Source organism: Musca autumnalis, unplaced genomic scaffold (assembly GCF_047663935.1).
Source record: "Musca autumnalis isolate F117 unplaced genomic scaffold, ASM4766393v1 scaffold_2, whole genome shotgun sequence".
Lineage (NCBI taxonomy): Eukaryota > Metazoa > Arthropoda > Insecta > Diptera > Muscidae > Musca > Musca autumnalis.
Window position 1 is genome coordinate 120490280 of NW_027411755.1, and position 22966 is coordinate 120513245.

Genomic DNA, 22966 nt, shown 5'->3' on the forward strand with positions numbered 1-22966 from the left:
TTAAATGTCTGCTTATAGTGACTTCAAAAATGGTGAAAAGTTCTGAAAAGCGTTAAAAGCTTTTTGTGCGGAAGCTTTTTTATCGAATCACTTTATAATTAAGATTTTATGTAATCTTATGTAGAAACTCATCACGCTATGATACTGGGATATGAGGTTGTAGAAGAGTCATAACCCTAGTGCTTACACCTGGGAAGTTTTTGCTGATTCTGAAACTACAATGTTCATAGAAGAAACAAAATCAAAACACCAAAAAAAAATCGCTTGAGTGCTTTTTAAATAAATCGCGGTGTCAAAGTTCACATTTGTCGGGTTTTAAGGTTTTCATGATTCTGTTTGGAAACCGCAAGTCCTATCGAAATGGGATTAGATAAGATGTTGTAGCCGTGAAAATTCTCTACAAGATTGACCTTTATGATATATTCGTAGGTTTTACTATTTTCGAGATATAGAAATTTATATTGGGACAATGTACAGACTGTATCGCCTCCTTATAAAACAATGTCATGATTGCAATATTTCTAATCCCATTTCGTTAGGGCTTCCGGTTCCCAAGCCAAATCGTGAAAACTTAAAAAAAAAACATAAACATGCGATTTATTTAAAAAGCGCTTTGGCAATTTTTGTTTTGTTTTTGATTTTACTCATCTATGAACATTGTATTTTCAGAATCCGCAAAAACTTCCCAGATGTGAGCACCTTCCATTTAAAATTCTTTCAGGCACACCGTGCTATAGTTTAGTTCTCTCAATTTTAATGTAAGAAGGAGATATAGCGAAAGCTAATGTAAAATATTGAACGAACTATATTCACTCGTTCAACCTTATAAAATAGAGTAGCTGTATGAAGGAGAGGACCTAGCAAAATTTGAAGGAAGGGGTTCTATGCGATGACGTGATATCATGGCATATTTTGCATTGGTTCAAAGCAAGTCGTGACAGATCCGATCTTTTCATCAGCATTTGAATCATTTGTACAGATCACTATACAAACAAACAAACAAGTCGATTTGTACATCCCTACAAGTAGCGACATCAAAACAAAAGAGTATACATTTCCACAATTATAAAATTACAAAATTACAAATTAAATGTAGGTTCCCGAACTAGAAATTCTTAAAGGAGTGATGTTGGAGTCCATGTCGAAATCTCAACTGGTGATGAGAAGATAATAGAAAAGCTTTTGTAAGATGAAACAAAATCAGTGGCTGAGAGTGGTCGAAGTAAACTATGTTCCGGTGCAGCGGCGGTGATTAAATTGAAATTTTGGGTGTAAACTTTATGCTGATAAATTAGTTCTAGTTATTTCATGAATTAGTTTGAATTAATAAAGATTTTGGTTTGTCATGAAAATCATATTTCAATACAGAATTTTCCATTTTCCAAACAAGACATGAAAATGTCATGCCAAAGGGTTGGTGAAAATGACATGCTTAGGATCCGACAATGAATGTCATCTTAAGATCCGAAAATGAATGTAATCCTATGGTGGTCACGCTCATATAAAATTCATGAGTGAAAATGCTAAAAAGATGACATGCCAGATCACTTGCACCCATGATTCAATAGCATCCTTGGCATCGAACATTTTGCTGGGGAGCTAAATGAGCGAGATAATCTAAAAGAATGATACCCAGCAAAAAAATTCATTACCAAATAATGACTTTATTCAGTAAATTTTGGCAGTTAAATTTTTTTTAGCGGTTACATAGGGCTAGAAATTACGGACACAACACAAGGAATTATTATATGTTGCATTTATATTAAAACTAGCCGACCCGGTCCGCATTGCTGGCCCTTGAAACTGTTTTATGTTACCTTTTCTTAAGTCATCAATTATATTTTTCTTGCATCGTTAATATGAAGTATTTTTGAAGCCTTTTACTTATCAAGTCAACCTAGTGTCTTTGTCTGGGAAATCTTTCTCAATACATACTCATTTACAATCAAAGATGGGTTTTCTTCATGAATTGTAATGCCTTCAATTTTGGAAGTTTGATACTTCCTCCATTTCGGAGGTTTGATAGATTGGCAGTGGCTTAGAACGCTAAGATCTCGACAACATTGTCCGTTTGTTGGAGAGGATCCAGGTTCAAACCTCAGCCGGGGCAGCCGGGCTCTGCTGTGAATTTTTATTTATTGTTTTCTTATTAGGTCGAAGGTTATTATTTATGAAAATGTTTAATTAATTGAATTTTTAATCGAGCTAACATGACGATGAAACGATGTTCGATGACTATTGGATTCTTGATGAAGCACGCAATAGACCCATACAATTTGGTACAGAAGTTGATAGTATTACTTCTAGGATGATTGCTATTGAAAACAGGTTATCTCGGTGATATAGCCCCCATAGAAATGTATCGCCCGATTTTGGGTATTTTTAAGGTTTTGGCCACATTATCCAACAGTAGACATATAGTGGCATAAAACATTCCTACAGAGAATTGTTGGTATAGATCAACGTTTTAATATATCATTCAAAGAACGGTATTGCTTGATTTTAATTATTTCGTTTTTTGTTTTTACTAACCGAGATTTCGGTAATTGTTGTTAAACATGCCATCCATCTATTACACGGTATGTATATTCTACTCCTACGAAGAACCTCTAATACGTTTTTCCAATAAACATCCCTTGAAGGCATATCATTATTATTTTATCCGCAAAAAATTAACACAAATGGTCTGTTCTGTCCCGACTACAGCCTTAGGTTCCTTGTTATGTCCTCCACCACCATATGGAGGGTTTAATTAAATTTGTCATTTCCTTTGTAATACATAGAAATATTCGTCGGAGGATGTTTGGTATTGAAAATTAGGTACATATATCGATTTACATTTTGATGTAGCCTCCATAGAACGGTACCCCCGATTTTCGTAATTTTGAAGATTGCGGGCTCAATATCCCCCAAAATGGCTGAAATTTGGTATTTAGCCTTTGGTGGGGGTATAAAACTTTCCACTTTGTCGGTATAGATCAACGTGTTCATATAGCCACATAGAACGGTACCTCCCGATTTTTCGGTATTTTGAAGGTTGTGGCCTAATTATTACCCCAAAATGGCTGACATTTGTTATTTAGTCTTCGTTAGGGGTACAAAACTTTCCACCTTAAATTTGTTGGTAAAGGTCCACGCCTTCATATGGCCCTGATAGAACGGTACCTCTCTATTTTCGGTATTTTGGGTGTTTCAGCCACATTATCTTAAAGAAAAGGCTGAAATTTGTTTTTTCCTCTTCATTGGGGCTACAGAATTTTTCCCCAGAAATTTGTCAGTATAGGTTCATGTTTTGATATAACCCCCATAGAACGGTACCTCCCGATTTTCGGTATTTTGAAGGTTTCAGCCATATTATCTTACCAAAATGGTCGAAATATGGTAGTTGGTATTATTTAGGGTTACACAATTTTCCACCAGAAATTTGTCGGTATATGTCCACGTGTTGATATACCCCACATAGAAAGGTACCTTCCGATCTTCAATACTTAAAGGTTTCAGCCACATAGTATCACCAAAATGGCTGAAATTTGACATTTTGTATTCTTTTGGGCTACAGAACTGTCCACCAGAAAATTGTCAGTATAGGTTCACTTTTTTCGGTGGGGTATAAAACTTTACACCTTACATTTGTTGGTAAAGGTCCACGCCTTCATATGGCCCAGATAGAACGGTACCTCTCTATTTTCGGTATTATGAAAGTTGTGGTCTCAATATCCCACCAAAATGGGGATACAAAACTTTCCACCTGAAATTTGTCAGTATAGGTCCACTTGTTGATACAGCCCCCATACACCTTTTTCAGATGTAATTCGAATTATTTTAATTGTAATTCGAGAATTCTATTTGTAATCCGTAACATTTCATTTGTAATTAGAGAATTCCATTTGTAATTCGAATTATTCCACTTGTAATTCGAAATATTCCATTTGAAATTTGAATTATTCCATATGTAAATCGAATTATTCCATTTGAAATTCGAATTATTCCATTTGAACTTCGAATTATTCCATTTGTAATTCGAATGATTTCCTTTGTAATTTCAAATAAAATAATTCGAATTACAAATTGAATAATTCGAATTACAAATGAAATAATTCGAATTACAAATGGACTAATTCGAATTTCAAATAGAATATTTCGAATTACAAATGGAATAATTCGAATTACAAATGAAATAATTCGAATTACAAATGGACTAATTCGAATTTCAAATAGAATAATTCGAATTTCAAATGGAATAATTCGAATAAGAAATGGAATAATTCGAATTACAAATGGAATATTTGGAATTACATATGGAATAATTCAAATTTCAAATGGAATATTTCGAATTACAAATGGAATAATTCGAATTACAAATGAAATAATTCGAATTACAAATGGACTAATTCGAATTTCAAATAGAATAATTCGAATTTCAAATGGAATAATTCGAATAAGAAATGGAATAATTCGAATTACAAATGGAATATTTGGAATTACATATGGAATAATTCAAATTACAAATGGAATATTTCGAATTACAAATGGAATAATTCGAATTACAAATGGAATAATTCGAATTACAAATGGAATTCTCGAATTACAAATGAAATGTTACGAATTACAAATAGAATTCTCGAATTACAAATGAAATGTTACGAATTACAACTAAAATGTTTCGAATTACATCTGAAAAAGGTGTAGAACGGCACTTCCCGATTTTGGTATTTTGAAGGTTTCAGCTACATTATCTTACCGAAATGGCTGAAATTTGGTATTTCTTCTTTGGGTCTACAAAACTTCCCCCAGGTACCCCAAAGAAGGGTACCTCCCGATATTGGTATTTTGAAGGTTTTAGCTACATTAACTTACCGAAATGGCTGAAATTTGGTATTTGGTCTTCTTTGGGGTTACAGAACATTCTCCACCAAATCTGACAGTAAAGGTACACGTTTTGAAAGATACCCTTTAATTTTCGGAATTTTGAAGGTTTCAGCTAATTTTCTTACCGAAATGGCTGAAATGTGGTATTTTTTGGGCTCCTGAACTTTCCCACAGAAAACTATCAGTATAGGTCTACGTTCTGCACCCATAGAACGGTACTTGTTATTTTGAAGGTTTCAGCCACATTATCTTACCGAAATGGTTGATTTTTGTTATTTTCAAGGTTTTAGCCACACTATTCAATAGAAATGGGTAATATATACATTCTTCGTTGGGGAAATACAACATTCATGCAGAGAATTGTAGGTATAGGTCCACGATTTATACAACCATAGAAAAATACCTCCACATTTTTGGTATTTTGAAGATTTTAGCCACATCCTACCGAAATGACTGAAATTTGCATGGATATATATGCATGTGTTAATAAGTCCGCCATAGAAGAGGTATTGCGGGTTTTCAGATTGGAAGGTGCTACGATGCCGCCCGATGTGAAGTCTTTTAACGGATTAGTCCACTGTAATGTAGTGTAGTTCCACGAAGAGAAAATCAATATAGGTTCACATTTTGGTATATTCCCAATATGAAGGTACCTCCAGATTTTACGTATTTTGGTGATTGTACATGCATCGTCCACATGGAATGACTGCAACATGGTATTTCGGATCCTGAATGGGTATAAAATATCGATGTCTCATTGGTACTAAACCTTCTTCATTTAGCGTAGCGGAAGGCCCTAGTACTTTCATAAACGAAAGAAAACTAATTGTTTCACATTACTGCAATACAACTCGTGGTGGAGGCTATAAAAAGTTCGACCAGGCCGAACTTAACGCCGTTCTTACTTGTTCCTCATCTCAAATTCCATATTTTGAAGAAGCTCGAGGTACCATTGTCATCTATATTAGTACCATTACAAAACGTTATTTCTTTTTAAACCGAAAATATCCCGGAGTGTTTATTTTCCTTTTTTCATGGTGAATTAAGTTTAATGTCAATTTCATTCCTCAATTATGTGGATAGGAAATAGCCAAATCAACACGCACACGCATCCATTCTTTAAATATTTCTTGTTGTTCTCTTCGTTTTGTCTTTTTACTGAAAACTCTTTTTATTAATGTCGATTACTTAACACATCATAAAACTTACAATTGATGATCAATTTGTTGAGACATACATACACATATATGCGTACACACTTATACATATGTAAATAATTCAAGTGGAAAATCCAATTTATTAAATATTCATGTAGAACACTGATGCTCCAGCTGGCTTTTCAAATTACCGAAACCAATTAAAATTCAAAGTTAAAAGATGTTCTTTCTCATAAATTTTGCATTTTTGGCTATTGTTTTTATATCGACCGGAAAGCGGAAAGCGAAATATTGAATTTTAACGCGTTTTCATTTATTTCACAAATTTGTATACGATTTGTCGTGGTCGTGTCGTGGTCTTAATCGAGCGAGTGTTACAATGTGAATGTCTGTCTTGACAATTTCATTAAAGACTTTTCATAGTTTCTGTGTTCATTCTTTCATTTGTGCTGCTTTGGTTTCGTTTTCTTTCATTCATTCATTGTGGTTATTATGATGGTCGTCTCTGATAGATGGATAGACAGACAGTAGTGGAATATGACTGCGTGCGTCGTCCATTTATTTTTATTTGATTTTATTCTACGGTTGTGACGTTGACTTTAACGTTCAATTTCAAGTAAAAGGAGGTTTGGTGGCGTGCTTGTTTCTCAGTGATTACGTCGTTATTGTTTTCCATTTTGGGTTGCCGGTTGTTTTGTGTTTTTCTTAAATTTCCATTGTATATTGGAAGTATAAAAGATTTTCTTTTTTGGTTTGTTTCACAACAACGACTTTTATGTTGGATATATTTTAAGTTCATTATCAATTGTAATGTCATTACCACTGCAATTCCATCGTTCATTGGATATAAAAACTATTTCGAAATCTTTAATTGATGAAGATTACGACTTATGGGAAAGGGTAATAGGAAATTCTAATTTCGAATTGTAGAAAATGATAAGACACAAACGTTGATGATTATCAAGAGTGCACATTAGTAGCTTAAATATATCTTGATATAAAATGGGGTCATGTTACATACTTTTAGGCTGAATATAAAAATTGTGTTATGGATATGTTTTTTTTGTAAAGTAAAAAAATGGGATGTAGAATCAATTAATGATTTTAAATAAATTTCTATATATTAGAATTTTTCTAGATGTTTAAATCCACCCCAACGTTGTTGAGAAAAACGATTTCTTTCAGCAGTTTTTGATTGTAGTTAGGGTTCCCGAAAACTACATAAATACCGCCACAAAATTCTTGGGGACATGTTCATTGGATCACACCTACTGGAAGTTGTTATGCAATAAAATGTATGTGCTACCAGTTTGAAGTCGATGTACACGCGGTGCTTGCTAATCTAGGAACAGGATTGGTATTTTGTGATCAGTTTCAGTATTTCCTTAACATTTCTTAAAATGAAATTTATTTGCTTTGTGGAATTTTTCACATTTTCATAGAATTGAGCCACACTTTTAAAGCCAATTAGGAGATTGGACATTTTTTACAGAAGTATTCTTTATGCTGAAAACAAGTTAAGTGATATCAAATCTTATTGACCCTAAGTTACATGTCATTCTAGCTCGACGTAAAAATTTATAAAATTTATTAATCAATTAATCGAAAGTCGGATTTGGTACTTAGAAGACGAGACCTATATATTATAAGACGCGTTCAGGGACTGGGGATATTCAAGAGTAGAATTCGGAAGATGTTGTTGTGAATCTGGGATGAAAGTTTTGGAGAAAATTACATTAGAATTGCTAAAACTGCTACAGATGATACGGTGCGCAAACGAAACGAGGTAGAATAAAATAACAAACGCAAAATTGAAGATTCTTCGGGGTAATCCGGTGCATAGAATTGCTTGCCTTCACAAGCTGCTACCAATATATTTTTCTGAACAATTTGGAATCTGATTGGCAAGGGCTCAGAGAATTTACCAAGCATCGCTTGAGAAGGCTGCTTAGTCTTTCAGATTCGGGGGCAGTTAAGAAGACATTTCGGGACGTCACTACTACTACAGCTACTTGCTATATATTTGGGCCAATAGGCGAAATATGACCAACATTCGCAGAATTAAGCGTTAAGGGTTTTGCTGTGCTAACCCCGAGGAATCTTAAAGTCAACGGACTAGTACAAGAATAAAAAGGGGCTAGACCTCCTGTAGGCATGCAACATTGGTACAGGATTGAGTAAATTGTTGGCAGTGGTTGAAACACTCCGGAAAAATGATGGAACGGTTCCAACTTTCAACCACGTGGAAGCGGCAGATCCGAAAATTAATGGAGCAACCAAGAGGGACAGAGAGCGTGCTAAGCCGTATGACAGAGAGGGAAAACTCCAAGCTGAGAAAGTACCACAAAATTTACTATAGGCTATGTAATATATGTTGGATGGATGAACCCGTACTTGAGTATCTAACAAGTGTCCACAACATATCGTTAGTCATGAATATTTTACCCGAATCATGGAAAGAATCCTATAGAAACCAGTAGAAAAGATTTTAGGGACACAACTCCTCCCCATGATGAGAAATTTCCTAGGAGACCAACTTAGTGCAGGTATAGTTCTGGGTATAGTTCTTGATAGCTCTACGTTTTGCTCGGTCAATGAGGACGCTCCTACCAGAATAAGCAGAGAGTGTCACAGTTCGCCAGACATAACCATCGTGTCACCTGGTCTGACAAATGACGTCACCTGGCAGTCCGTCATTTCTCTTGGGTCACACAAACTCCCCATAATTGTCTCCATCATCAGACCGCCCGATTTCATCACCACTAAAAGCCGCACTTTCGTCAATCAGAGTTCACTAATCACCGCTTCAGAGATCTGCCCAACCCTTTAGATGTTCGGTTAGCAGAGAGAACGTTCTGAGAGATCATCACTGCTGCAACCGCTCGCACATACGTGCAGGTCGAAAACCCGAAGTGAGACAAAACTTCCCAACAAAAGCGACGGGATTAGCAAATAGGTGTCACCAGCTTCGTCGTGCCAATTGCTAGTGACCCCAGAATCAGGGTGCTGAGACTGGAAATTAACAAGTTGGTCGGTATGTGGTTAAATCATCTGAAGAGTTGCAACATTGAAGCCTGTATAAGTGAATTGTGGGCAACGTTAAAGTCACTCTAGAAACCTGGAAAGAAAGAATATAGGACCCCAGTCACATTGGAAACGTTACGCTGAACGGTCCGCAATTTTTCGAGCAGTCCAGGAGTGACAGGGCGAAGAGAAAAGTACCACGTCGCATTAGATCTCTTTCCGCCGAAAATGAACCACCACAATTTACAATGGTTTATATTGCGTCTCAAAGTTGTCATCCTCTCGTTAGCCACCCACATCGTTCCCGAGTCTGGAAAATGGACAGAATGGTCCCGCTCAGGGACGTACGCAGGATTTCATTTCGGGGGGGGCCCAACTTGACCAAAAATCATGAAAATTAAAAATGTTGTGTATCGTTACGTAAAGCTATTTTTAAGGGTTTTTAGTTGATTTTATGTATATTCAATACTACCACAAAGTATATACATTCAATAGAGAGAGATCACAATATTTTAGAAACAAGATTTAAAATTGGAACTGATTATAATATACTAGTCATTGCATGTTTAGAATTGAAAATGAACCATATCAGACCACGTTCGGTATAGTTTCCATACAAAATTATCCAATAGAATTGAAGCAATAACTAAAAAATCTTTCAAATGAATATTACCCATATAGATGTACGTTTTGGTGTATCCCAGATTTTTCAACCACATTAGCTCTTATTTGGCATTTTGGGTTCTAAATCCCGCAGCGAATAGCTTTCGAAAGATTTTCTGTAATTCGAGGCTATTAGCATAGTATTTAAAAATATCGTCAGTAATATGGATTTTTGAAATCCTTTTGGTGGGAGAACTTCCATGAAAAGAGTGGTGAAAATAGATCCACGTTCGAACACAGGGACACAGTTCGATCCGACGCCGTTTCTTCTTTAAAGTACATATATCACACACTAAATTCAGTGCCATTAAAAAAGTCTTGTATTATTGTAAGAAAATAATATTCTTTAATGTCATAAAAACACCAAAACTTTACTAATTTACCAGAAGTGATAGACTCCGTGAAAGGAGCCGGGCGTTGCAATCTATGACTTATAGAAAATATCTCTAAAAAGAGCTCGTCAACATTTTAGTTAAATTCTGAAGAAATAGGTTAAGTCGAAAAGCTCCATCTGGTACATCAATGGTTGTTGTTCCCGCTTATTTCTATCTTAATTGTACGACTAGATGTTTATGGACTCGATGACCTTTAAAACTTTCCAACGACCAATCACTTCTGTCGGAACAGCGGAGACAAACTGATGAAAATTCATAACTTTTGTTTTCTGTAAAACAAGTAAAATGTAACATCGGGTTTGCCTACAGAGATATACCCTCAGCCTGTATGGGTTGAGACTTTTATATATAGACAGAGCGAATACGGGCTACGTAGCCAATTTTTTTCTATAAATTGTGTAGCCAAGAAGTTTCAGAATTTCGTCTCCTGTTTTGGACGTATAAACTTTCCAACAATAATTTCGAAACATTTGGGGTGTATAACTTCACGATTGTTGGCGTTACGAATCAATGCTTATGTTGTACTCAAAAATGTGACTTTTATGAAAGCACAAAAGTTTTGCACTTTTGTACAACCGATACCTGAAAGTATCGACTGATATAGTCCATTTTGGAAGTGGACCTAATTTTGGAATTCAATTTAGTTGGTCGGCGTATGATTTAGAGCTTTTGGACTTACGCACTAAAAATACAATATCGCTGTAAACAAGACCGCAAGAAGTACCATTGGTCAAATAGTGCAATGGCTCATCGAACAGCCCTTAAACTACACTAATGTTGAACTTTTGTGAGGGATGTATCCGAAGATGTTGTCCCAAATAGACCCTCTTGGTACTTGATATATGTACGTAATTTTAGGATGTTTATAGTTTCGGTCAAATCGGATAATTGAAATGTTGTGTTGGAGGTATCTGAAGAAGTGAATCGATATAATCCATATTCGAACCTACTCTAGGTCTCGCAAAAATCGAATTGGACTTTGCTCAAGATTTTAGGAAAACATTTTGTAGTCTGGTGCTCTAAGGAAGTTTGGACAAAATATTGCGCGATCAAAAATTTGGACCAAATCTGCTGATCTGTTCGAGAGTTATAATGAGCACGAGCCTGGAACTGGAATAAATCGACTCCAAATGGTTTGACGCGGGTTTCGTCAAAACATATGATTAGTCTAACGATTTAAATTACTCCCTTATGTTTTCCTTAGTTTTTTATTGTGATAAGTAATATTTAGCCAATGGCATTGGCATGCATTCTTCATACATATACTTTGTGGAATTTTGGTCATCTTTTTTGCCTTTGTGATGGTAATACACTAGGGTTATGACTTTTTTACAACCTCGTATGATATTTTGATGAGCTTTTTTAATTATAATTCGATAAAAAAGCTTCCGCACTAGAAGCTTTTAAAGTTTTTATTTTTCAGAATTTTTGACAATTTTTTGAAGTCACTGTAAGCAGATATTTATCTGAAAACAAGACATAGGGACACACGACATGACCAAAATGACATAACCGTTTGTTTCTCACTAATTTTATCATCGTATTATATAGTATATATAATTTTATATTACATATAACATTATTTCATATATCATAAAAATTAAAAGTTGTTTGTGCTGGACCTTTTTTAATATTTAAATGGAATAAAAGTTATTTTAGTCGTTAATAGGCAAAAATCCATTCATTCGTGCCACAGGAAATAATTCTTTGAGCATTTTTTTTCATTTCATAGAACTTTTTAAAAAAAAAATTGTTCAAAGTCGTTTGTGCGGAACATATTTTTATAATAACATGGAATGAATGTTATTTTAGGCATTAATAGGCAAAAGTTAATTCATTCTCACTACAGGAAATCATTTTTGCAAAAATATGTCAAAAAGTCATAACCCTAATCCCCACACAAAGTGGATGACATAAGTAAGTAAACATCCACCGGACCAACTTACCATATTTTGTTGAACGTTTTTGATGTCATCATGACAGAAAAAATTATCAACAATATGCGAATAAAAAAGAAAACTAATTGACTAACAGACACATTTTCTATTCCCTTTTCGCCAAAGTAATTCAAATGAATTTCTATCCTTTTATCTGTTTGTAGGTGTTGTTGTGTAGAGTTGGGTAATCTAGTTCCTAGTTCCTTGTACTAGTTCCAAAACGTATGAGTAACATCATGAAATATAACGTGTGATGTTAAGTATACGCAGTTTGTTCAAAGAAAAAATGTGGACCATTGGAACTGCGAAGTGAACTAGATAGTTCCATATAGTTCCTTTGGCACAACTCTATTGTTGTGCAGTACATAGTTTGAGAACTGTAGTTAATATTGAAATAATATTTGTCGTTATGTCTTTTGAATAAAAGTTTTCGTTCCCATGCGATATTTTAATGACAATTGGATTTGGGTGGGGAAAGAAATCGATTTATCTTTGTTTGAAAATATTTAATGGACACTAGAAATAAATAAATGAGAAACAAATAACCAAATTAGTTTGCACAAATTAACGAATAAAATAACACTCTGAAACACTGAAAATGCAAACAACTTCTAGTGGGCATTTTCTGAAAGTACAGATAGAGACTACAAACCCCCTAGTTGGGTTTCATGTTTTTAGATCGGGTTTTGATTTTATGGCCTCATCTTTACCGGGCTAAAACGACCCTTTCTTCCATTGATCCGGGCTTTATCTCAGAAACTATTAAGAATTTTGCTTTGCGGTCTTTAGCAATATTGTACTCCTAGAGTAGTAGAACTTAAGTTTCAAATTGACGAACTGGGAAAAAACGCAACTAGCGCATCAAAATTGATAAGATATATAAAAGTTTACATAATTTCTGGAATTAGGGTCAGTTACAGCCAAACCGTTGAGAGTTGAACCAAGCAACCTTTCGCAAAAAATTCCAAATAATGTGCTCAGCAATTCTTCAGAACATTCTGGAACTGTAAAACACTTATTTCGTGATGTTTAGGAGGGATTTCATATCGTACTTTTTACAAAACAGGCTGTTTATTCTCATATTTGAAATTTCAATGTATTGTTGATATATTTTTCAAATTGTCGATGAAAAATATGCTAGAAATAACGCGTTAGAGCAATGATATGTTCTGAAAAGTTGTGTATTACATTTCAGCAAATATTTTTCCCAATTATAATAACTAGAAAAAGTTGACCGTTTTGGAAATACGCTGCGAAATATATTCAAATTACGGAATTTTTAGATATATTATAAAATTTGAGGCACTAAATGAGGTTATTCGTGTTGATTATTTTTCCAAATACCTTCTTCTTGTTCTTATCTACAAGTTTGCTGCGGATGTCATGGAAAGATTCGTGTTGGTTTTAAATATATAGCCCCGATTTGCTTTAAAAAGTCAATATTTAACGATGTTTGGATAGGGCCATAAAATCCGAACCCGATCTAACAAAACAAACCCCAAAGAGGGTTTTTGTCTATTGGGTCTGTACTTTCATAAAAACCGCATTAGAAGTTGTTTGCACAAAATTACCTTGAAAATGTTGCACAGTGTAATAGTATGAAGCATCTTCATTAGAGATTAGTGGACCCGTAAGTTACATTAAAAATGTAAAGGTGATTCAATCATACGATTCACCTAGGTTATAGGCCAAGATGACAGCTTTCACTTTGTAGGTACTCTGCCTCTTTCCAAAATATATAATAAAATTATATATAATTTTCTTCACGTTTATTCAATTTTCATACAATATTTAAAGAATAATAATGTAAATTCACTGACATACATGTGCTGGATTGTAAAAAGAGGGTTTCCGGTTACATGAAACATGCATAAGTATGTACAATAATTTAACATTGTACAGCGTTTTGAAAGTCCATAGCAATTATGTGCCATGCGTGAGTTTCGGTTATTTTTATCCTTCCTGCAGTGTATAACGAAATTACGGCTATATACCCAGCAAACCAATCGTACCGATATAGTAACGAAATCGGAACAAAATTCGGACGTTACGTCCGATATCTGATCCGAAATCGTAACGATATCTTAACGAAAGTTGTATGAAGTGGTTGACACAATTTCGGAACGAAATGTCGGACCGAAATCGGATCGGATCGAATTTCCTTGGGAAATTCGAAATGCGAATTTTTTCCTCCGAATTTTCGTACAGATTTCTGAACGATTTCGGAATAATGTCGTATGAAAATCTGAGGTACCTTCTGAACTTTCGTAAAGATTTCTGAACGATTTTGGAATAATTTCGTATGATTATCGAAGGAAACAATTTTTCTCTGATGCCTCTTTTTTAAAGAAATTTTCTTTGTTATGTTTTTTATTGGAAGAAGATATCTAATGGTTTTCATTGTTGTTATCATGTTGTAGTTATAGGAGAACAATGTAAACTTTGTGTACGAATATGTTCAGTCTATTAGCACTAGCTTTAATTATCATATGTTGCATTTATATTTAAAATATTTAAAAAATGTATATGCGAATTTTATAACCAACCATTTTGTTTTTCGACAACAAACTAAAATGTTGCTTGTTAGATATATACAAAAGGTGGTTGTTGTGCGAAGGGAGATTTGTTTCCGACATATCGATCCGAATTCGTATCGAAATCGGAAGAAAAACATTAGCATATTCGAAGGGAAATTTACTTCCGACATTTACTCCGAAATCGGAACAAAATCTGAACGAATTCCCCTACGATAAATCGTATAGAAATCGATTCGAAAACTGAACGATTTTGCTTCCGAAATTGTTCCGATATGTCGGACATCCGACATTTGGTTTGCTGGGTACATACATATACATAAATATGTGTATGTATTTGTTTCATGTTCAATGTTCTCATTTCCGAATCCAATGAACATGTTTCACTTACTCCGCCACTTGACACAATGTCTTGGAAAAAGTGACAAATGACAAAACAACGCTTTTTGGAGAAAATATTGATAGAAAGCTTAACTCCACAAAGAAAATAAAGAAACTACGTACACAAATAACAACAAACTCAATTAAATGAATAATGAAATAAACACTAAGAATCATGAAAGAAACTCATTTTGATTGAACACACACACGCAGATACATAAGAACGTTATTCGATTGACTTTAATAGAAAAGTAAACAAGGGTATCAGTTCTAGGAGTGTGGGTAATAAATGTCATTTGAAGTTTTGAGATGATTACTCAAACTTTGGATATTGTTTTTACTATATTGTATTTTTGCCTAAGGCATCAATTCTTCAGTGAAACAAATATGCCGTTAAGCTTTACTTAATAATAAACACTGGTGGGGGACTTAAAAAAAACAAGTTGTATATTGTTTAACAATAACATACAGCAACCGAAAAACAAACATACCTCAAAGGAAATATACCAAAAACATTACTTTTTATTTGTGCTCGTCACTGTATTTTAAGAGGCAAAATCATACAACAAATATAACCCAATAATATCTAATAAATGATGTTTTAATAATTCACGAACACAAAATAATTGATGAGGACAACGTCACAGTCATTGAACCCAAAAGAATATTGAGAGATAAAAAAGAAAGTATTGAACACTACGAGAAAATAGTGTTTGTTTGCACAGTGTGACTAAATTCAGTATTTCCTGACCTTTTTATTTTGATAGGAAACAGAAAGGAAAACATGTAAAAAATCGTTAAGTTCGATCGGGCCGAACTTTTTATACCCTCCACAATAAAATATTCTGAACTAAAGTTAGTTTCCACTTGCAAAAATCATCGGTCATAAACCCACTTAGCGCCGAAAATTGTTTTTGCGAGAAAACTTAAATTTGTTTAAGAAAATTATATTTTTGAGACTTTTTAAGCATTTTTTTAGGAAATAACTTTTTTCTCTAGAACGTATAGTTTTCCTTCAATCGGGCCTTCTTTTAAAAGTACCAAAAACTTTGGAGAGTATTATAGGCGTATCCTTATATGTCAACCCCTTGGTTTTTGATTGGGAAAATACTCTACATATATTCCTAACAAATCCCTGATTTTATATGATTCTAACATTTATGATTAAATTTTTATCGCATATTTAAATTTAAATTATAAAAATAGATTGGGTTTTAGGCCAATTATACCCGTATGACGCAATGAAAATAAGCAACCCGAGTAAAGGTTGGTTTTAGTTAACACGAGAATTATCCGAAATAAAGTCTAAAATTTATCCGCGAATAGGTCTGAACCTGTTCTTAAGCCTAAATGTTTGAACCTTTGTGGGGGAGGTTGTTCTTAAGCCTAAATGTTTGAACCTTTGTGGGGGAGGTACAAGAAGAAGTGGGCTTATGAAGTCCATATTCGAATTTGACGTAAGTTGGGAAGAACAATAACGATCTGCATATATTCGAACGTGGACTCACTGTAAGAGCCACTGTTTGTGGCTAGGTAGTTTTTACAGCTTTAGGGTAATAATGTTCGCCAGTATGGACTTACAACCGGTAAAAAATGTATTGTCGCAATATGAACCGCGAGGACTAGCTGCTGTTAAAATTTCGAAACGATCGTAAACATGTCCCTTTGCAAAAAAAAGTTGAAATTTTGTAAGGAGGTACCCGAGGGAGTGGATCCCTATAGTCCATATTTGAACATGATTTAAAACCATTATTTTGATGAGGTACATTTTCATTATATATAACCTCATTGGCCTAGGGTCGAGGGTAGACAAAGTAACAAAGCGGCAGGAGAAAATGGTTTACTGGCGAAGGCTTTAAACGCCGTCAACAGAACCGCTGCTGAGCTATTTCGATCTCACATCGCATCAGCTTGAATGGAATGTAACTACAAATGTTATGGAATGGTCTGTCCAATTTTTTTTTTTTTTTTTTTTGACGAATTAAATTGATTTTCCGAATAACCAAATTTTGGCCGCAACTCTTGCTGATGAATGCCTGCAAAATGTAGGTTAAATCCTCAAAATACCCAAAATAGGGCGGCACAGTTATATGCGGCTATATAAAAGTGTAGACCTATGTTCACAATTTTTGATGGAGAACCTCCAATGTATAATGTCTGAAAATATGGATAAAATCCTCAAAATACAGGAAATCGGAAGGTACCGGAGGAGTTTCTGGCCTAACAATGAAAACGCGAATATTTACCATCAAAAATAGTTTTTTTTGTTTTCTTAAGTAGTCTCCTGCATGATTTATAAAATTTTTCATGCGCTCAAACCTATTGTCGAAACACTTTTTCCATTCCGATTGAGACACTTTCAAACATGGTTTTTGATTGCTTTAATAGCATCTTCTAGCGATCGCTACTATTTTTCGGGCTCATACGCATAGATCCATTATTCGTCACCTGGATCCATCTTTTAAACGTCTTTTGAAGCACCGCGATCGTATTTTTTCGAAATTTCTTGAACCGATCAACACGGGATCCAACGAGAAAAACCACATTTTTGCCGCCAAGTGGTCATGCAATATCAAATGTTAGTTGGTGGAATAAATTTGTTTCTGGCACAACACCCACGACCTTCGTATTTTGAATTCATTAAACCAGTTTTTCCTAGTACTATAGGGTGGTCCTTTATCGACATACAAAGATTTAATCTGATCGATGCACTCTTGCCGTGATTATCCACGTCGAAATTGTGAAAAATAATTTGACGAAAATGTTCACAAGTTTCTTTAAGTCACTGTGAAAAACACACAACACATGGTCGTATCATACTGTCCTAAGTTTAGGCTAAAAACTGTCAAACTTTCCAAAAAAATGTGAAATGGCGCGTGGCAACACAGCTTGTTGCCTAGGCCAAAAACTTTTCTAGTTTTCCTCGTAACAAAATATTAGCCGATGTTGTTCACATTTGGTCCATTATTAGACACAGACTGAGTTTGTGCAAAATTTCAGAAACATATCACAATACTTTTTCAAGTTATTAGTTTCGCGCCGCTGTTCATTGATTCCAACCGCTGTGAAACGGACGGACATACATAAATTGATTGAGAAAGTGACAGTATGTATATCACTAAAAGGAACTATGGGTCTATCTCGCTTCCTTTTGTATGTTACATACAAATGCACAAAGACATAATACCCCTTACCACAGTGTGATGTAGGGTATAAAAATATGGAAATTGTCATTTCCAGTTATTGCTTCTTTTCCCGCCACAAAAACGTTGAGAATTTATGCCAACAGTTTTTGGCAATTCCTATATATTTAATTCCGTTCTGTATCTTATATAACGAATATATAAAAATAGTGGCTATTTTAAGCCCTGAAATTTGCAGGTATAAACTCTACATAAGTATGTATATAAAACGACATGCTACTTTTAATAACTTCCACATCCCAAACGGAAGTTGAAGCAAAAAATATGTGGGTCAATCTTAAAATGATAAGGGTGATGAATGAATAACGTAGCTCCACAGGTTCCGCAGGTGTATGACATAGCAAAATGGTCAGTCAACAAGGGAGGCACAAACAAAATGGCAACAACATTTGCCACGAACACAAACCATAAAGCCAGCCATAAAATTTTCATGCCATATTGTCTCAAAGCTATAAAGCAATTTTAAGTTCTGCTTGAGATAGCAAAAATGAATGGACCACCCGTAATGATTTCCATTGTTTTCCTGTTGTTGTCTTTTGTTGGTTTAGGCCAAAAATAAAAACAATTTAATTTTAAAACTCTCTTTGCTGTTTCCCATAGCGACACATCTTGTATTTACATGTCCAAGTTTGTTGTTGTTGTTTCCCTTTTTTGCGATGAAAATTTTCATTTATTTTTATTTTGAGATTCGTCGAATTTTTACAAAAGAATTTCATACCAATTCATAAATTCTTAATGCTTTCCAATTAGTTGGGGATTTCAGTGTGGTTGGTTTTCGTGGAGAGCAAAGTTTTTCCATTAACTGGCAAAAGATAAACACAGAAAGCAGCCACAAAGAAGAAAAATCTCAAGTTCACATGAATGTTATATTTAAGTTTTGCACTTTGATATGTTGAAAAGAAGGAAAGAGAAAGGTTGTTATGTAGACCACAGCTAAAAATGGTTACGGATATAAAACATGGCTTTATCGTTAATTTTTCATTAATTTTAGCTTTTTAAGATTACATAAGGCGTCATTAAAATATAAAAAAGTGCATTAATAATTTACTGTAAAAGCCGGAATTAGAACAAAAACGAGTGCAAAGCTTATGCGTAGCGGAAACGTCTCTTATCACTGTTATGCTTATTTTCTGCGTATTGGCTTGGCATCCAGTACCTGTGTGTATCTTTGTGAAAATATGTAGAACGGAGGTTTAGTAATTACGCTGCATACTAATGGGCACTAATGCGTATGTACAAAAATAAAGCTTACATGAAAAAATGTACATGGATTATTTATGTCTTTGATGTTACACTGTTTCTTCATTTGAATTACTACCTTGCATAATATATACGACATTATATAAATCAAGCCTCTGGAAGTTCAGCGGAAAATATATGGCATTAAGAATCAGTAATGAAATTAATTTTCCCAATCTGTTGGATCAATAACGAAGATGCCACAGAATCAATCGCCTAAGGTTTTATTGAATGTATACCGCCTAGACAGAATGAAATCAGAATATGAGTAAGCGAATGAAGATGGGTCACCAGCCGATAAGTCACCAGCCGATGGGTCATCAGCCGATGGGTCACCAGCCGATGGGTCACCAGCCGATGGGTAACCAGCCAAGTTCGTTGAAACCTACCATAAAATATTCACTTTCGGTTTTCCCTAAGGAGTTTATGGATAAGGAGGCATTTGAAAGAGGACATTTGCTGTTCAAATTGGTTGTGTCTGAGCTTTGATTTATTTACCTTTCTGCGATTTTTTTTTTCAAAATATTGGGCAACCATTTTAACATTATAGCTCTCGCATAGACGATTTACAACGCTTCATATTTTTGAATTTGGCGACCGTTAATATTTTTCCAGCTCTACCAACCAATCCAGACGACCCATTGTTTCGTCCAAGGAGATAACCAGCAATTATATGTTTGTGACATGTCCCGCAATGCCTGGTCGTGTTGGGATTTATGGGATGATGTATGGGAGGTCGGGAGAATATTTAGAGATATCACTGATGCTATATATATATATAAGAAATTGACCTAATTTTATTATTATTATTATAGAGAGAAAGTGATGAATTTTGCGGTATTGTATTTTGTGACTACCGAATCATGAAACTCAACTTGGAAACCCATAGGCCACAAAATTGGAAACGGAAGCGGTAAACTATGGTCAAGGGTTAAGGTCCCTGGGAAAAATTCCACCGAAAGGCTGAACCGAAGATTTTATACGTCGTTTACAATATCTTGCAGCCAAAGAAGTATCACCACAGATAGCGATAGGTAATGTTAAAAATTTATATAATCGGAGGCGCAAGTGATCTTCAATGATGGAGTCCTACGGAATTTCGATGGCAATTTAAAACCAGTAAGGAAAGAATGAAATTCGGGCGGGGCCAACTATATACCCTACACCACTGTGGGTATGTAAAATATACAAATCTGAACTGATTTCGATATAATATGGTACACTTATTACTAGACCAAATTCCGCCACACACTCCAAATTTCATCAAATTGGACTGATATAAGGAGTTTGGTGTGGGAATAGGTAAGTCGACTTTCGCTTAATCGATTAATCGATTTTTTGCAGTCAAAAGTCTAAAAATCGTAGTCGACTTTTGTCTGGAGGGAAAATTGTATAATCGATTATCTTGTGATCGATTTTCGAGTTTGCCCATACACTTTTGGCGATTTTACATTTTCAAAAGAAAACTCAAAAATAGACGAATAGTCGATTATAATCAATTTTGTGCGGTTATGAAAAAGTCGAAAGTCGAGTTTTAAGACAACTGAAATAATCGCCAGACCGAAAATCGCATTTTTAGTTTTAGACCAAAATCGAAAAGTCGAAAAATCGATTATTGCGTCCTAGTTTGGTGCATCAAATACCTCAAATCGGACGAAAATATATATGTGAGCTATATCCAAATCTGACTCGATTTCAATAGAATTTGGCACATTTATTCCTAGACCGAATTCAGTCACAGATTCCAAATTTCATCCAAATGTGAAGAATATAGAGTGTTTGGTACAGCAAATTCCTGAAATCGGCCGAAAATATATATGGCAGCTATAGCCAAATCCTAACCGATTTCGATACAATTTGGCACATTTATTTCTAAACAGAATTGAGTTACTCATTCCAAATTTCATCGAAATCAGACATATATAGCGTTTTTCGATACAGCAAATTCCTGAAATCGGCCGAAAATATATATGGCAGCTATAGCCAAATCTTAACCGATTTCGATATAATTTGGCACATTTATTTCTTGACCGAATTCAGTGACATATTATAAATTTCAACGAAATCCACGACGCTGCTAAAGCAATAAGAGCAGCTGAAGGACCTAGCTGTTTCCATTAACGAGAATAGCTTTGGTTGGGTCAACAAGAGCCCATTTTATTGTGGGTATTAATGGTACTACATAGAACGTCTGCCCCACATAATAGGTTGTAACAAAATTCTTTGATAAATGAATGGGGTAGCTGGCGTATACGGAGAATATAGAAGTCACATTCACTTCAAGCTCTACTAGCTATACCCTGGCAATGACAGAGTCCAGTATTTGAAACTGCAAATTGGGATCTGTTAGAGGAATGTGTGAAAAGATGTTTGAAGACGGACCCACTAACAGTACACACAAAAGTCAAAGGCCAAAAGTTCGATAAAAAATTCTCTAGTAGTCATGAAAAGCTCATGTCAGTTGCAATAGTGCAAAAAACAGAAAATGTTCTAATATGTTCTTTAAAAATCACATTTAATTCACTCTCTTTTCCTCTATACGTTTACTTTAAAAAGTTCTTTTGTACAATAATGTTTAATGCTGTTGCAAACTTCAAATATAAATATTTGCATATCACCTGCATATAACAAGATTTCCATGACTTTTGGACGTCAATAATTCTGTTTTAATCTGTTTCTTATTAAATCTCTATTTATAATTGAGAACACAGACATATTGTAACAACAACAAGAAACTGGTGCTTAAGTAACTTTTGTTAAGTAAATATTTATGTTTCATTCATTAAATGATTTACAGTGAATCCAGTGTGAAGTAGTTAGGAGCATGGCAATGGCGAAAAAAATTAGAAAAAATATGGCTAGGGCTGTACTATCGGAATAACTATAAATATATGTATGTGCAGCAGGTTGTATTTATTGTTTTTTGCTTTTTTGGTAATTTTGTTGCAAAATATGGACATACATATGTCCGAAGTTTTTAATGGAGAAGTTTACTGACCACTAGAAACGCTAACTGCCAAATTATAGTTAATTTGTTCGGTAAAAGTAGCTCAATCGAAATCGTCAGTTACCGTTATATCGGGGCTAAACGTGAACCATTGTCCACAATTTTTAGAAGATACAAAATTTGGACCACTAGGAGCGGGATATGCCAAATTATAGCTAAATCGGTCTAAAAGTGTAGCTAACAACTCGCACATCTATACTTTGTAGGATCTAAAATTATTATTTCAATGCATTACAAACGGAAAAACAAACTTAAATATCCTCCATACTATGGTGGAGGGTATAAAAAGTATAGGGAGTACTCTTTATTCTTGCAAAGAAAAAATAAACAAAAACATCTGCAGATTTGTTAACTTTATAAAAGTTGTTGTTGTTTTTGTTCTTGGTTTCACATGAATAAACAAACAGCTACATTTAAAGTTGTTTACTAGCAAAACAGTTGCGTTTATGGTCAGACGAACAAGAATATGTTACACGATTACAGTGCAATTCGGTTAAAATGTTATTCGCTTAAATGAAAATATTACCTTTCATTGGAAAAATTTCTTCCAGTAAGAA

The 22966-nt window shown here is 34.5% G+C and overlaps 1 protein-coding gene across 6 annotated transcripts in view; it reads right to left on the reverse strand.

The window, feature by feature from the left end:
• Window positions 1-22966, reverse strand: part of hoe1 (OCA2 melanosomal transmembrane protein hoepel1) — a 280461-nt gene that overhangs the window by 125020 nt on the left and 132475 nt on the right. Inside the window, exon 1 of one of the 6 annotated variants that reach the window (XM_073969107.1) lies at window positions 6079-10294. The exons of the other annotated variants lie outside the window; for them this stretch is intronic. The gene's annotated coding sequence lies outside the window, so the exon portion shown is untranslated. Of the gene's footprint in view, window positions 1-6078; window positions 10295-22966 lie in introns of those variants that run through there. 6 annotated transcript variants of the gene reach the window in all.